Source organism: Tursiops truncatus, chromosome 5 (genome assembly GCF_011762595.2).
Source record: "Tursiops truncatus isolate mTurTru1 chromosome 5, mTurTru1.mat.Y, whole genome shotgun sequence".
Lineage (NCBI taxonomy): Eukaryota > Metazoa > Chordata > Mammalia > Artiodactyla > Delphinidae > Tursiops > Tursiops truncatus.
The window spans coordinates 130892081-130906911 of record NC_047038.1 but is presented as its reverse complement, the minus strand read 5'-3'; the positions used below and the strand labels follow the sequence as shown (position 1 = coordinate 130906911).

Genomic DNA, 14831 nt, shown 5'->3' with positions numbered 1-14831 from the left:
CCCATCTTTAGGCAGGTCACAGCCCTGTCCAAGACCAAGTTACCAGCATGTTTTTTCTCACATCAGTAATATTCTCCTTTGCATAAATAAAGTCTGCACTGGAGAGTGGAAGTGGCAGTGATTGGAAGATAAATGACGATTTTACTTTTTATCTGTTGTGATGAGAGCTAAGGGCTTAGTCACACCTTACAGGAAAGGAAAGAGAGTGTTGGCCTTACAAGTGCACCAAGCAGACAAAATCAATTAACAACGTGTGCACTAGACCATGGTTTTGACGTATAAGATTTGCATATTCTAGAATTAATTAGCTAGTTAATGAGTACCACAGATATTTATTGAGCACTTATTAATTAATAACTAGGACCATTATAGGAGATGGGAATACAGTAATGAACAACAGCAATTCCCCACACTGTCTTGTCTCAGCATCTTTGAAATGATTTTTCCCTTAATAGGTAAAATGTATCTCTTATTTTCCAGCAACCTTCTCTGCAATTCAGAAAACAACTCATTTCCTACTCTCCACATCTCAGTAATGGAACTATCATTTGCCCAAGTGCAAATGCAGAAATCCTTGGAAGAATCTTTGAATTCTCATTCCTTAATCCCAACCAATCAGTCCAGCTGCAAGTCCTGTGGGCATTAGATTGAACCTCTGTCACTGCATCCCACACCACTGTCCTAGGGCCCCTGCTCTGGCCCCTCCTCTGTAACCCCCCCCTTTAAGGCCACAGAATTCTAACGGGAAAAGTTCTTGTTCACGTGACTCCTGGCAAGCAGGGAACTGGTATAAAATCACAGTTGATTCTTGTCAATCTCGTGGCCAAGAACAGAGTCAATAAGCAAAGAAAAGTAAAGAAGAACTGAAGTCAAGTGACTTGACTTCCAGATCACTTATGAAATTTCTGAAAAGTGTCAACTGAGTGATAAGGTCTGATGTCCGACTGCTCTGAGTCCAAGCGTGAAGAGGAGACAGACATCGATTCTTCAAATCACCTATCCTAGGAGATTCAACTGTATGGAATGATTGGCCCTTGAAGGCATTTCATCAGGATTCTGGTTTTCCCTACTAGTATTGTTAGTCCTCTGTGTTCTAACCCATATGGTATGACAATGTCATTAACCAGCCCAACAGGCAGCTCATGACAAATACCTTTAGCCTTTGAGAATACACATACTGTCCTAGGGAGAATATTGGCAGAAACGTGAATTTTAAAGGTGCTTTGGTGAGAACTCAGGTGGAAATGAGGAACGTGTGACTTGAAACTGGAAGAAAGGTGATTCTTGGTATATCGCGGGAGAAGAAGACGGCTGAATTGTGTCCTACAGCTGTGTGGAAAGCAGAACTTGAGAGGGAATCGCCTGGATATCTGGCTGAGATTTCCAAGCAATGGGTTGAGGGTGTGGCCTGGTTCCTTCTTGCTGCTTACAGAAAAACGTGAGAGGAGGGAGATCGATTAAGGGGACCAGTCAGAAAATAAATAAGTAAATAAAATAAAATAAAAGCAGGATTTGATGATTTTGGAGATCCTCAGCCTATCCAGATTGCAAAAATAGCTGAAATTAGGAGAGTCGCTGTTAGACAATGTGTGCTGGAGAGAAGACCCGGGCGTGGCAGCACCGCGTTGCTAGGGCAGATTTGAAACCCAGCAGAACCAATTTCATGAGCTTTCAAGGCCTGGCAGCAATCCTCTCTGGCTGGGGACCCCACCCTCTGTGTCCAGATAGTTTACACTTTATGGAAATATGGTTAATACACCCTGGTTAACTATTGATGACATTCGATCCACTGGGGGATGTGTTCTTTAACTAACCAGAGTGACAGAATTTTGTACATATCAGAACCACGCGGCCTCCTGCCTTCCAAGATGGCCCACACTCTGTCTATGGACCGTGTATCTCCCTGAATAAACCTTCTTTCACTTTACTACGTCTTGCTCTTGAATTCTTGCCTGCACGAAGCCAAGAACCCACACTTGGCGGCCATCCCAGGGACTCGGACATGGCTTGGGATGTGACCATCCTCTCGCACCCCACTCGCTTTCCTGCAACATCTTTCCTGGCACCCAATGCGGGGCCTCCAAGGCCATAATCTCGATCCGCCTACTGGGCTATGGCTCCCCTCTGAAGGGCGGCTGGGCCTTATCCTGAGCCACGTAGATTCGAGTAGCCCGTTAAGGGGCAGCTGATGTCGCCTGCAGGATCTGGCAGAGACCAGTTCTCTGGCCGTGAAGAAGCGCACTGAGGCCAAGGCTTTTCCCCCTCAGTCTTTCTCATTCTCCTATTGCTCTCTCTCTTTGGACTTGAAAAGATCCACCCAGACGACCACCGAACATCCAAATTAAGACTGCGTGGCAAGTAACTGACAACTTGGTTGGGTCTAAAGAACTCCTGCCAGGGGGCTTATCTGGTGGCGCAGTGGTTGAGAATCTGCCTGCCAATGCAGGGGACAGGGGTTCGAGCCCTGGTCTGGGAGGATCCCACATGCCGCGGAGCAACTAGGCCCATGAGCCACAACTACTGAGCCTGCGCGTCTGGAACCTGTGCTCCGCAACAAGAGAGGCCGCGATAGTGAGAGGCCCGCGCACCGCGATGAAGAGTGGCCCCTGCTTGCCACAACTAGAGAAAGCCCTCACAGAGAAACGAAGACCCAGCACAGACAAAAATAAAAAAATAAAATAAATTAAAAAAAAAAAAAAAGAACCACGCAAAGCACGAAATGTGTCTGTGTGTGTGACTGTGTGTTTCCGGTCGGGACTTACCTCCACCCACCTCTGGTCTTCAGCACGTCACTCCAGTCATTTACGTAGCTCCTAGATCCTCATCCACAGAAGCCTTTCTCAGTTAAGAGATTTTTCTTCTTTCATTCCATTGTGTTTAGACATCACACTCCGTGATTTTTTCTGACGAATCACAAAAATTTCATAATAATATAATGCTTTATAATTCTCCTAATGAAAACTGTTTTAAGGCTTATTTTACTTAAAAGAAATATCTTTTATGAACTTATTGAACAACTGCTATCAAATTGAGCCAAAATTATTAACAGTTTCTATGTTTATGTATTTATAAGTTGTATTTGGAAAGTTTTATTTCTAGCCCTCAGCATTAATGTAAATTTCATGAGTGTCTAATTGGACTCAAGAATTGTGGTTAACATCATTTTTTTTTACCTCTACATATACCTTTTATGTAGGTAAAAGGTATATACCTTTTACATATATACCTTTACATATACATATACCTTTACAGCCCCCTTGAGATGAGTGGGGCTTTGCAATTTGTTTCAGAGAATACAATAAGAGAAAATGTGGGTCCCCTACTGGTGTTGGCTTTTAAGCCTCAGTGTGCCATTTTAAAGCTCCCTCTTGCTAACCTGAAACAAATAGATGGCCAGATGTTTCTCCAGAAAAGACGGGTTGGTTCTCACAGAATTGCCGTTTGGGATCTGCCACCATGGCAAGCCATGTGCAAGTCCCCAGCACAGATGGAGAGGAGAGCTCTTTTATAGACAGAAAGGACACTGGGAGGGCTGTAGCAAAGAGTTCAGGGTTTCTCACTGATCAAGTCCTTGCCAGGAAAGAAGAGGTGTCTTTCTGAAACCATGGCTTTAATCTATTTCACCTGCTTTCACTGATCAAGGTCGTTCTAAGACTTGCATGTCCTCCACAAACAGTAAGATGTTGGCCCCAGTGATTTTCCAGGGACTTGGAGTCAGCAGTGTCTAGTTCGATCTGAGCCAGTTAAGACTGGATGGGACCATCCATCAACAGATGAATGGATAAAGAAGATGTGGTGTGTATATATACATACACACACACACACACACACACACACACACACACACACACACACAATGGAATATTACCCAGTCATAAAAAAGAATGAAATAATGGCATTTATAGCAGCATGATGGCCATCATCAAAAAGTCTACAAATAACGAATGTTGGAGAGAGTATGGAGAAAAGCGAAGCCTCCTATACTGTTGGTGGGAATGTAAATTGTTACAGCCACTATGAAGAACACAAGGGAGATTCTTTAAAAAACTAAAAATATTATCCAGGAATCTCACTCCTGGGCATATATCTGGACAAATCTATAGTTCTGAAGGATACATGCACCCTTCTGTTCATACCAGCACTATTCACAAGAGCCAGAACATGGAAGAAACCTAAATGTCCCTTGATAGATGAATGGATAAAGAAGATATGGTACATATAATACAGTGGAATACTACTCTGCCATAAAAAAGAATGAAATTATGCCATTTTCAACAACTTGGATGGACCTAGAGATTATAATACTAAGTGAGGTGAGTCAGGCAGAGAAAGACATATATCACATGATATCACTCATATGTGGAATCTAAAGTATGATACAAATGAACTTATTTCCAAAACAGAAATAAACTCACTGACACAGAAAACATACTTATGTTTACCGCACGTTAAATTGCGTGGGAAAGGAATAAATTAGGAGTTTGGTATTAGCATATACAAACTAGTGTATATAAAATAAAGAAGCAACAAGGACATACAGTATGGCACAGGGAACTATATTCAATATTCTGGAATAAACAATTATGGAAATGAATATGAAAAAGAAAAAATATATATATTTCATATGTATATATATATACATATGAAAAATAATAAATATGACTGAATCACTTTGCTGTACACCAGAAACTATCAAAACACTCTAAATCAACTATACTTCAATGTATTTTTTTTAAAGCAATGCAGTTATTGCCCTGTTTCAGTGTGGATGACCTTCCATTCGGGAGAGAGGGTAAGGCTTTTATTTTCATTGTGGACACAAATTCCTGTCCTAAGGACTTGTGCACCGAATAGTGTCTAGCACCATCTGCTGGAAAGCTTTTGAACAACCAAACTGATATGAATAGATGAAAAATAATGCAGGGTGTTCAGTCCTCTACTGGCCACTGCAGCACGTGTCACAGCTGAATGTTTCCAGCTCTAGGTCTATACTGGAAGTGGTCTCTGCACATATAGGTGAATGTCCATTATGCCTTTTAAACCACAACTGAGAGGAGAAGTGTTCTCTAACCACACCCCTGCCCCTTTTTTTACTTAACTTTGGGTCTTAGAAATTATCCCATATCCACACAAATATTTCAATTTGGAGGGGTCAACTGTGAGCAAAAAAACTTAAATGGAAAGTGTTGTATTCATGATGGGAAAATAAAGTTTTTGGAGAAAGGATATCCTTTCGCTAGATCAGCCTTTCCTCCAGTATTCTTTGCTCTCTCATTTTAAAATAAAAGCTACCCTTTATTGAGTACTTTACTATAGTTTAGACCTTCTGCTCTATGCTTTAGTCAAACTTCCCATGAAAACTTTATGAGAATTCTCTGTTGTAGGAAGAATTGTCTCCCATAGACAGAAGTAGAAAGGGAGGCTTAGAGGGGTGATTTACTCGGGGCCACCCGGAGGGAATCTCACTTCTCTGGGCTGTGACAACAGCCTGTCTCTTTCAAAATACTTAGATCTGTACCTTTACTCCTCCTTGACGTGCTAATTCCTGATTTGAGAATATTCTCCCCAAAAAAGTCCCAAAAGAGGTAAAGCATGATTCGTAAGACTTCCATACAAGGAGGATTTATGGAAGGATGAGAGACAAGCCATGTGCGGGGGAAGCGGAATGAGCTTGAGCTTTGGGGCGATCTCAGTTATCTGCCAAATAAATATAAGTCAAAAGTCACAGCGATGTTGTTAATAGTAAGTGTAGATGTATATTCTCCACGTTAACGGGCACACATCAGTTACTCTGTAAGTTATATTAGCATTAGATCAGCCTCCCAAAAAAAGGAAATGTTAGGGAATTAGTAGATTATAAACAACTCAGAGGACAAGGAGACCTTAGCAAGTATTGACCCCAAAACCTTACTTCTAGCTTTCGTTTTCATTTTTTTTTAGGTATGTTATCAACTATACACTTATAGAAATGCCTAGAACTTCGGTATATTTTTGCTCGATCTGTACACATCAAACGGTGTTAAAATCATTTCTAACGTTCTGATTTTGAGGAGTGAGAGTGGGTGCAAAGATGGGAAGGAGATTGTTCCACATAATTTAATAATAATATATCCTCATTAGTTTACTGTACGAAGTAACTCATACAATATGGTAGGGTATAATATTTTTAAAAAGTGACTGTATCTGAGTCTGTTCCAACTCACCAATTCACTTAATTCCAGGAATCGATCTCTCAAGAAGCAAACACTCCTATTTTTCCACACTCTTTTTAAAAATAATTACAAACCTACAGAAAAATGAAACGAATGGTAAAATTGACACCTATATACCTATCCCTCCAACTGTCAAATGGACATGTTGGCCACAGTGTATTATTTTTCTCCATATATCCATTTTGTTTATCTCTTAAATTGTTTTGCTAAAGCATTTGGGAGTTTCAGACACCTGCTAAATATTCAAGTTTAACATCCTAAAAATGAGAATGTCTCCTACACAGTATCATTACTGTAATGAAGGAATATGTTTTTAATTAATACGTAACATTCATTTCTCCAATCGCTGCAAAGCCATATTTAAATTTATTTTCAAAATTCAGATCTCGATTAATGTTCGTACGTTATCATTTTGTTTCAGCTATTTTAATCTAGAAAAGCTTCCCTGACTCTTTTAAAAAATACATTTATCAAGGTATGATTGACAAGCAATAAAGTACAAACTAAGGTGCACAGTTTCATGGGGGCTGACATGAGTATATTGCATGAAAGCACCAGCATCATCAAGGCAATGAAAACACTCCTCACCCCCCATATTATCTTCAATCTAGAACACTGCTCCTGTCCCTCCCCCTCTTTGTCTTTCAAGACATTGACTTTTAGGAAAACTTCAGGCCAGGTGTCTCCTGCAGTGTTCCCCATTCTAGATTTGCCTCATTGTTTCCTTGTGATTCAATTCTGATTGAACATTTTTGTCCAGGACATCACCTGGGCGATGTAGAGTTCCTCCCACTGCATCCCATTAGAGGACGCACAATGTCAGTTTGGGCACTTGGTTCAAGTGGTGTCTGGGCATGTCTCCGTGAGAAAGGTCCCTTTCTCCTTCATCATCACAGGCCAAGTGGTCTGTCCCTGATACCCAGCTCCCTAACAAAGACTTTGACCACCAGTGAGGATTCTTTCTGGCTCAGTGGTGGCATTGTGGGTAGCAGATGGTGGTTCTCTAATTCTGCATGCCTACACTTCACTGCTGGCATCCTCTCTAAAGAAGACCTTTCCCTCCCTGACTCCCCCTCTGGCCTTTTTAAAGGTACCTCTTGGGCTCATGAATTCTTTTTTCTCCAATGTGTATAATCCCTTATCTTCTTTGCTGAGGTCCAGAGTGTTCTGTATTGGGCCTGTTGGGGCCTTTGCCCTGCCTCTGCACCCTTCTGGCGGGTCTTCACTAGTCTCCGAACACAGCTCTGCTGTCAGACGTGCGCTTTCAGTCTCGTTCTTTCCAACCATTTCTCCATGACACCCTACCTGCCTTTACTGGTGAAGGACATTGAAAAATCAAGATCTGGGGAGTAAAGCCTTTACAATGTGTGGTGTAAAACATTTGCGAATGTACATGTTAAGAACTATGAAGGATCTGAGATTTGCTTTAGTTCTGAGCTAACAAGTTAGCCTGCCCCTGTTTCCTGGATGCTGGCGGAACAGTATCATCTTGGATCAGATGCAAAGCACGTTCTCACTTGTGGCATAGCGGGCAGCATGAGCTCCATGCTAGCGTCAGTTCCCCCTGTCCTTTCATCGTGGATGGGCCTAGATGGATGCTGTGCACGCAGCAAATTTACAGCACAGCTGAGGAACCTCCAGGCCACATCCCAAGCTTCTCTACTGGGCTGCAGGCAAACCTGCCCAATCTCTGCCTCAAAGGGAGGCATCATCTTTATTATGTTGTACAGCAATCTCTCCTCCCACTGCTCTGGAGGGTGATTGTATATAGATTTTCCTAAGCAGTTCCTCACCCAAGCATCCTTGAAAAGAGAGTCCAGAACTAAAAGGCAGTCAGTGCCTCTGCTCGCAGGATGTTCAAACACTCAAGAGACTGATGGAGAAAACTCTGGTAATATTGAACAGACCGAGAAGAAGCGTTGCAGTAGGAACTGAGACTATTCTGTATGCTTGGAAACCTGGGTCTCTGATGACATTATTAAGAAAAATCTGGGGAAGTTGGTGGTGGAGGTGTGGAGAAGGTACAGGGAGGACCCCTCTGCAAGCAGGGCCTGCCCAGGGTCTCAAGTGTGCTGTCCAGACCAGCAGCATCAGAACCATGCACACATTTATTCAACCTACTGATTCTTAAGCCCCACTTCCAACCTACTGAGCAGAAATTCACAGGGTGGGGTGGGGAGTCAAGAAATCAATCCACGTTACAAAAAGCCGACCAGGTGATCCCGGTGCACCCTAACATTTGAGAATCATTCCTCTGTAAGTTCCACTTGAAAGAAACTAGTATATGTCACCACTATATAAACGTTTTTGACCTAAAAAATTATTCTGGGCAGAAAGCAATTAAGAAGAAAACCCAGAAAATTTTCCTTTTCTGCCTGGAGGTGGGATATAATTTCTCATTTTCGTGGATGCAGATGCTTTAAGCCCAGAGTGGACACCAGAGGAATCTGCAACCAAACCTCACTCCATTAATTCTTTTCTGTGGATTTAACTTCCCACATTTTGCTGCCCTTGAAAGCCTAAACCTGCTTCCCATGTCCTCTCTCTTGTCTACAAACGCACTACTCTTTGTTGAAGCTGCTTTATAAACTGGGGTTCTAAGCCACCATTTGAAGTTCCTTCTCCTTTAGGTTCCTTCAGCTAGAGGGGCACTGCTGCCTTAATTCACTGCTTTCCTCTTGCTTATTTCTGTTTCTTTTTCTTTCTTTTTTTAAAATTTTATTGAAGTATAGTTGATTTACAATGTCGTTTTAGTTTCAGGTGTACAAGACAGAGATTCCGTTTTATATATATGTAACTCTGAACACTCTGAACTGTGCCTCCAACTCAAAATATGCACTAATTGGGGCCCTACGAGCAGGAGCACAAAGATCTCAGATGAAGTAACACTACCAATTATCCTCTTATCTGTACTCTTAATAAACGGGTCTTTCACCCTCACCACAACACAAGAACAACTATGATCGATCTTCCCATCATGACCACTAGCCATGATATGATTTATTTCCACCCTAGCAGGAACTAACCGAGCTCCGTTCGACTTAACAGGAGGAGAATCCGAACTCGTATCCGGCTTTAACTTTTTCCATATGATTAAGACAGAGGGATCAGGGACTTGCCTGGCGGTCCAGTGGTTAAGACTTCACATTCCAAATTCAGGGGGCACGGGTTTGATCCCTGGTTGGGGAATTAAGATCCCACATGCCTGTACAGGGCCGCCAAAAAAAAAAAAAAAGAAAAGTAAGAAAGAAAGAAAAAAAGACAGCAGGATCAGTGAAATCAGGTTCAGGAAGAGATTACAAATTATTTTCAGGGCAAAAGTGAAGATAAATTTACAATGTCAAATTGGTGATGGGCAGTAACTGGGAATCAAATGCTCTATGTTCGTTTATCATGTGATCATCAACACATTAATTAATCCATGTTTTTCCCCCATCTATAGAATGGCAAAACTAGTAATTTTTTTCTAGATGCTTAACAGAGATGCTGCAGGGGGCTGTTGCCAGCAAAATGCAACACAGATTAAAGGTACCAGAAAGTAAAACACAGCAAGCACTGTTACCTTATCTATATCCCACAGGACCAGTTTGCATTTAAGTTTGGCAAATTCATAGGCAGTCAGTCTCCCAATTCCGTGTCCAGCTCCAGTAATCAGGACGATTTCTCCGGTGACTGCTTTTCTCTTCTTCGGAATGAAAAGCTTCAGGAGAGACTCTTAAGGTGCAGATGAGCAGTAAGGGCAGAAGCTGGAGGCAGTCCAGAAGGAACTTCATCCTTTTGGTTGCTGCGAGGTTTTGGTACACTTTGTTTTACCAGTCACTCTAAATCGCTTCTGGGGGGTTATTGCATCAAATACCAGAGAGAGTAAAAGCAAGAACAAGGAAGGGCTCCTTTATCAAAGAGAAACAAACAGCCCCGAAGCCATTCCTTCTTTTGGGCTGGGCTTGGTTAGGTCTTCCGCAACTGGCTCAAGCTGCAGTGCAGAGCGACTGCTCCTGAGCTCAGAAATCTGGGAGGGACAAAACCCAGAGGAGAGCAAAGCTTCCTAGTTGTGGGTGCCGCAGCCCCGACTAGGTGTGCAGCCAGAGCCATCTTTTACTCCCTTTCTCCTGGTCTCCTGATTGCAGGGTTAGTTGTCTCTTGTTTTGCTAAATTTGATAAATTCCTTTTAAAGTTACAAGGCTAATGGACAGCAGTCCAGATGTTTCCTTGAAACTTGATGGTTGCCCTTCCCTAGTTAAGGGATGCAAATGTAGTTTGCTGTCTTTTTTTTTTTTTTTTACTAAATGTATTTATTTTTGGCTGCGTTGGGTCTTCATTGCTGCGCGTGGCTTTCTCTAGTTGCGGCGAGCGGGGGCTACTCTTTGTCGCAGTGCGTGGGCTTCTCATTGCGGTGGCTTCTCTTGCGGCGGAGCACGGGCTCTAGGCGCATAGGCTTCAGTAGTTGTGGCTCGCAGGCTCTAGAGCGCAGGCTCAGTAGCTGTGGCGCACGGGCTTAGGTGCTCCACAGCATGTGGGACCTTCCTGGACCAGGGATCAAACCTGTGTCCTCTGCATTGGCAGGCGGATTCTTAACCACTGCGCCACCAGGGAAGTCCCCTGTTAATCTGTCTTAATTAATAAATAAGCCCCCCCAAAATTAAGAAGGGTAGAGAAAAAGGTTTTCCTCCCTTACATTCACAGTTGTATTCCCAGCATCTAGGGCAGTGCTTGGTAAATAGTAAGCAATCAGTTAATATTTGTTGTATACAAAATAAATGGAAAAGGGGGGAAACAACTGGAATTCTTATTTTTAGCATACATATCAATTCCAGTAATCACATACAACGCTTTTCTATTTAAAAGTATTTCTTTCTCAGCATCTTTTGTCTGTTTCACCAACTATTGTAAGATGCTCTTAAATGTTGGTATGTGGTTTCTAAATAAAAATAAAAAATAAAAACCAAACGCCCTCGCTTTTTTAAGTTCTGATGACACCCATTTAATTTGGGATGTGGGTAGATAAAGAGTAATAGAAAACAGTAAATATTCAAGATGGCATTTCTGTTCTGCCGAAGAGTGGGTTGCAGCACACTGTGCTCTTGCAGACCTGGGAGTACATGTCCCTGAAGGGAGGAACCTAGGAGACCTGGCTGTCTGAGCCAATTGTGGCGCAGGCCCAGTGTCAGGGAGTGGTTTTGTTTGCATTGTTGTGTCGCTCTTTAAACTAAGTCCACTCCAACCTCCCCTTAAGGAATGCAGCGTTGGAAGACGGGCTTGAGGAACTTCCTATGAGAACCCCTGTTTCTCCCATTCTTTGATCAGAGGTTTTGTGAATCACACTGCCTTGCTCCTCTTCTCCCTAATGAGTAATTCGTCAGCTGAATTAATTTGGATGAGCTGAGCCTTTTTAAGAGCCTGCCTAATACATTTCCAGTGTTAAAAAAGGATCAGTAGGTCCAAAGTGGAGTCACTAATGCTAAGCCCCGCAGAAGCAAACTAAAACTTAACACCTAACTGCAGTTTCAGCCTCACTTAGAAATGTAATTTTGGGTTTTTTTTTTTTTTTTTTGGCTGCATTGTACAGTATGTGGGATCTTAGTTCCCTGAGCAGGGATCGAACCTGCGCCCTCTGCATTGGGAGTGCAGAGTCTTAACCACTGGACCACCAGGGAAGTCCCTGAGAAATGTAATTTTATTTTTTATTTTTTTAAATTAATTTTTATTGGAGTATCGTTGCTTTACAATGTTGTGTTAGTTTCTACTGTACAGCAAAATGAATCAGCTATACATATACATATATCCCCTCTTTTTTGGATTTCCTTCCCATTTAGGTCACCACAGTACATTAAGTAGAGTTCCCTGTGCTGTACAGTATATTATTAGTCATCTATTTTATACATAGTATCAATAGTGTATATATGTCAATCCCAATATCCCAATTCCTCCTACCCCCTCCTTTCCCCCTTGGTATCCATACATTTGTTCTCTATCTCTGTGTCTCTATTTCTGCTTTGCAGATAAGATCATCTATACCATTTTTCTAGGTTCCACATATATGCATTAATATACAATATTTGTTTTTCTCTTTCTGACTTACTTCACTCCATATGACACTCTCTAGGTCCATCCACATCTCCACAAATGACCCAGTTTCGTTCCTTTTTATGGCTGAGTAATATTCCATTGTATATATGTGTACTGGGTATATACCCAGAGAAATGTAATTTTAAACCAATCAGTTTGGAATTTCCTGATCAACACTAGTGAGGTGATCTGCATGATAAACCCCTACCCTTCTCCCCAAAGAAGGTGACCTTGCCTGAAATAATCCTTTCTTTTCTTTTTGACTTCCTTGTCCCCTCCTTCCTGCTTTTAAAAAACCTTTCATTGTACAGCTCCTTTCTATTTGTTAGATGGGATGATGCCTGATTCATGAATCATTTAGTAAAGCCAATTAGGTCTTCAAATTCACTCAGTTGAATTTTGTTTTTTAATACCAGCTTAAGCAGAGGTTAATGGCGGTCAACAACACTGACAGCAAAGTTTATCTGACTACAGGAAGCCAAGTCCAAATATTTACTTTTTAAAAGGCAAGCATATTTTAATAATAGAACTTTGCTACCTGGATGGATTGCTAGACATAAGCAAAGCTGGACACGAAAGTGGTAAGGACATATTTTGTTCAGTAATACTACAGTATGAACTGAACTCCACTTCCCCTGAATCAGAAGGCTGAAGACTTTTCAAAGGCTGGAGTGTGCTAAGGGAAAGTCACTAAGGGGTAGTAAAGGGGTGGGTGGGTGATCCATGTGACTAGGCCATCTGGGTTTGTTAATTGGCATTTGTCAGGGGAGAAAGAAACTTCTATCTTTATGAGAGGAAGCAGCAGTGCAAGTTGAAGAAAGGTAGGTCCTTATTGCTCCCACACGGACTGGGAGCTAGCACAGAGTTATCTCCCTGAATATCTGGATCTTAAAGAGAGGGGCTCACAAGTCCTTAAGGAAACAGTTCTGGTTGGTAGATTTATACCACAAAGGTCAGAGGAAAGCATTTACATTGCAAGCTTTCTAAAGTAGCTGCTCCAAGAGAGGGCTCTGGGGTCTGTCTGCCTATCCAGGTTCTGCCTGGAACAAATCACAAATTCCTCGGGCAGTGTTGAGCTTTTCTAGGCAGGTATTTTAAAGGGGTGGGGCACTAGGATCACCCTAGGGGCAAGACCTTAAGCTGCTAGAAGCCATAATAGAGGGCTGAAGTAAAATTTGTATTTTAAGGCAGGACGAGAAAAAATTACACATAAAATTCTCTGTTTGGGCCTCCTCCCTCCTTAATGTGCAGTGTGCACCTTTATTACAGTTAACCAGAACTTCTCAAAGATGGGAGCGCCCGCTCAACCATAAAGATCATTTTTTTCCCTTTATTCTGACCTTAGCAATGTAACTTCTTAAAAGGACAGTGTTCTTTCCCAGCCCTTTAGGTGAGGGGGCGTGGGGTGGATAGGGTTAGATGCTTGCCTGGCATGTGCTTACCTGGACTATGTATCTTTGGTGAAGTTTATGTAAAATATTAGTCGGTCATTTTGATGTATGATCCTTTGTTTCAAACATGTATATGCCTGTGCCTTCGACTTCTAACAGGCAGAATGGTCCCCCGAGCTTTCTGAGGCTGCTTCCTGTGTTACCACCATCGGTTTGGCTCAAATAAAATTCCCTTTTTTTCTTAACTTGACAGTTAATTGAATTTTCGTCAGCAAGAGTTTGGACAAGTCTCAGCGCAGAGGTTCTGAGGGAGCCTTCATAGGCCGAGAGCTCTACAGCCTTCAGAACAAGTTGTTAAGGTTTGATAAGTCTGGTTTTTGAGATGGTCAAAAGTTTTATACGGTCTGTGTCCACACCACACCACAGAACCAGCGGATTATGCACTTGCAAGTTAAATATTTCCACACATTAATAAGGCAACGAATATCAAACATGAAAACCACATTACAAACTTCTGAACGATCTTGATTTCCAATTTCCCGTGTGGCCAAGTTTTGCCTCTGCAGGTATCTCGCGTCTTAATCCTCGGTTTCTCTTCCAGGCTCTGTGTCTATCTCACAACTGGTTTACTCCTCCGTGGGTTACGGCTTTTACCCATTGCAGCGAACAACTTGGTAGAAAAGGAAGAGAAAAGCCTCGGATGCGGGGATTGCAAGTCTCTCACCTCCCTCCTTTCCGGGCAACCACTCATAACTCAGATATGGCTGGGACACGCGTGGCTCACTACATCAGCCGCCTGTAACCCCTTCCTGCCGGAACAGCCAGGACGACACACTTCTCTCAACCCCCTTTCTTTCTTTCCCTTTCCAATTCTTCGGCTCCTTTCACTTTCCGGCTTTCTCTTTCGCTTTCTCAGCGCTTCCCCAGCCGCCTCCCTAACCCGGTCCCAAACACAGCTCAGCAAGGACGAGAAGCTGAGCGAAGCCGGCACTACCAAGCCTGCGCCGTCTTCGCTTTGCGGCGCTGTCGTAAAGTGCCGTCGCGCACCGGGGACGTCACGGCCCGGTTGGCTCTTTTCCCGTCTGCTGGCGCTGGCCGCTTGGGCGTCCCCTGGGCGGCGTGTCGAGCTGGGCCGTTGTTTGGGGAGGGCGTTTGGTCCCCT

The 14831-nt window shown here is 42.7% G+C and overlaps 1 long non-coding RNA gene and 1 other non-coding gene across 7 annotated transcripts in view; both read right to left on the bottom strand.

Annotated features, from left to right (window-relative positions):
• The window catches only part of LOC109548529 (uncharacterized), a 146443-nt gene extending 131793 nt beyond the window's left edge, over nt 1–14650 (bottom strand). For 5 of the 6 annotated variants that reach the window (XR_012332190.1, XR_012332191.1, XR_012332189.1 and 2 more), the window contains exons 1-3: nt 9775–14604; nt 9239–9417; nt 2763–2903 (exon numbers count right to left, since the gene is read on the bottom strand). This is a non-coding gene — a long non-coding RNA (uncharacterized lncRNA). Of the gene's footprint in view, nt 1–2762; nt 2904–9238; nt 9418–9774 lie in introns of all 6 variants that reach the window. The other variant, XR_002174617.3, reaches the window with a different exon arrangement.
• On the bottom strand, nt 11794–11866 carry TRNAG-CCC (transfer RNA glycine (anticodon CCC)). Its single transcript has one exon. It is a non-coding gene; the product is annotated as a tRNA-Gly (tRNA).
• Nucleotides 14651–14831: the final 181 nt, after the last annotated feature.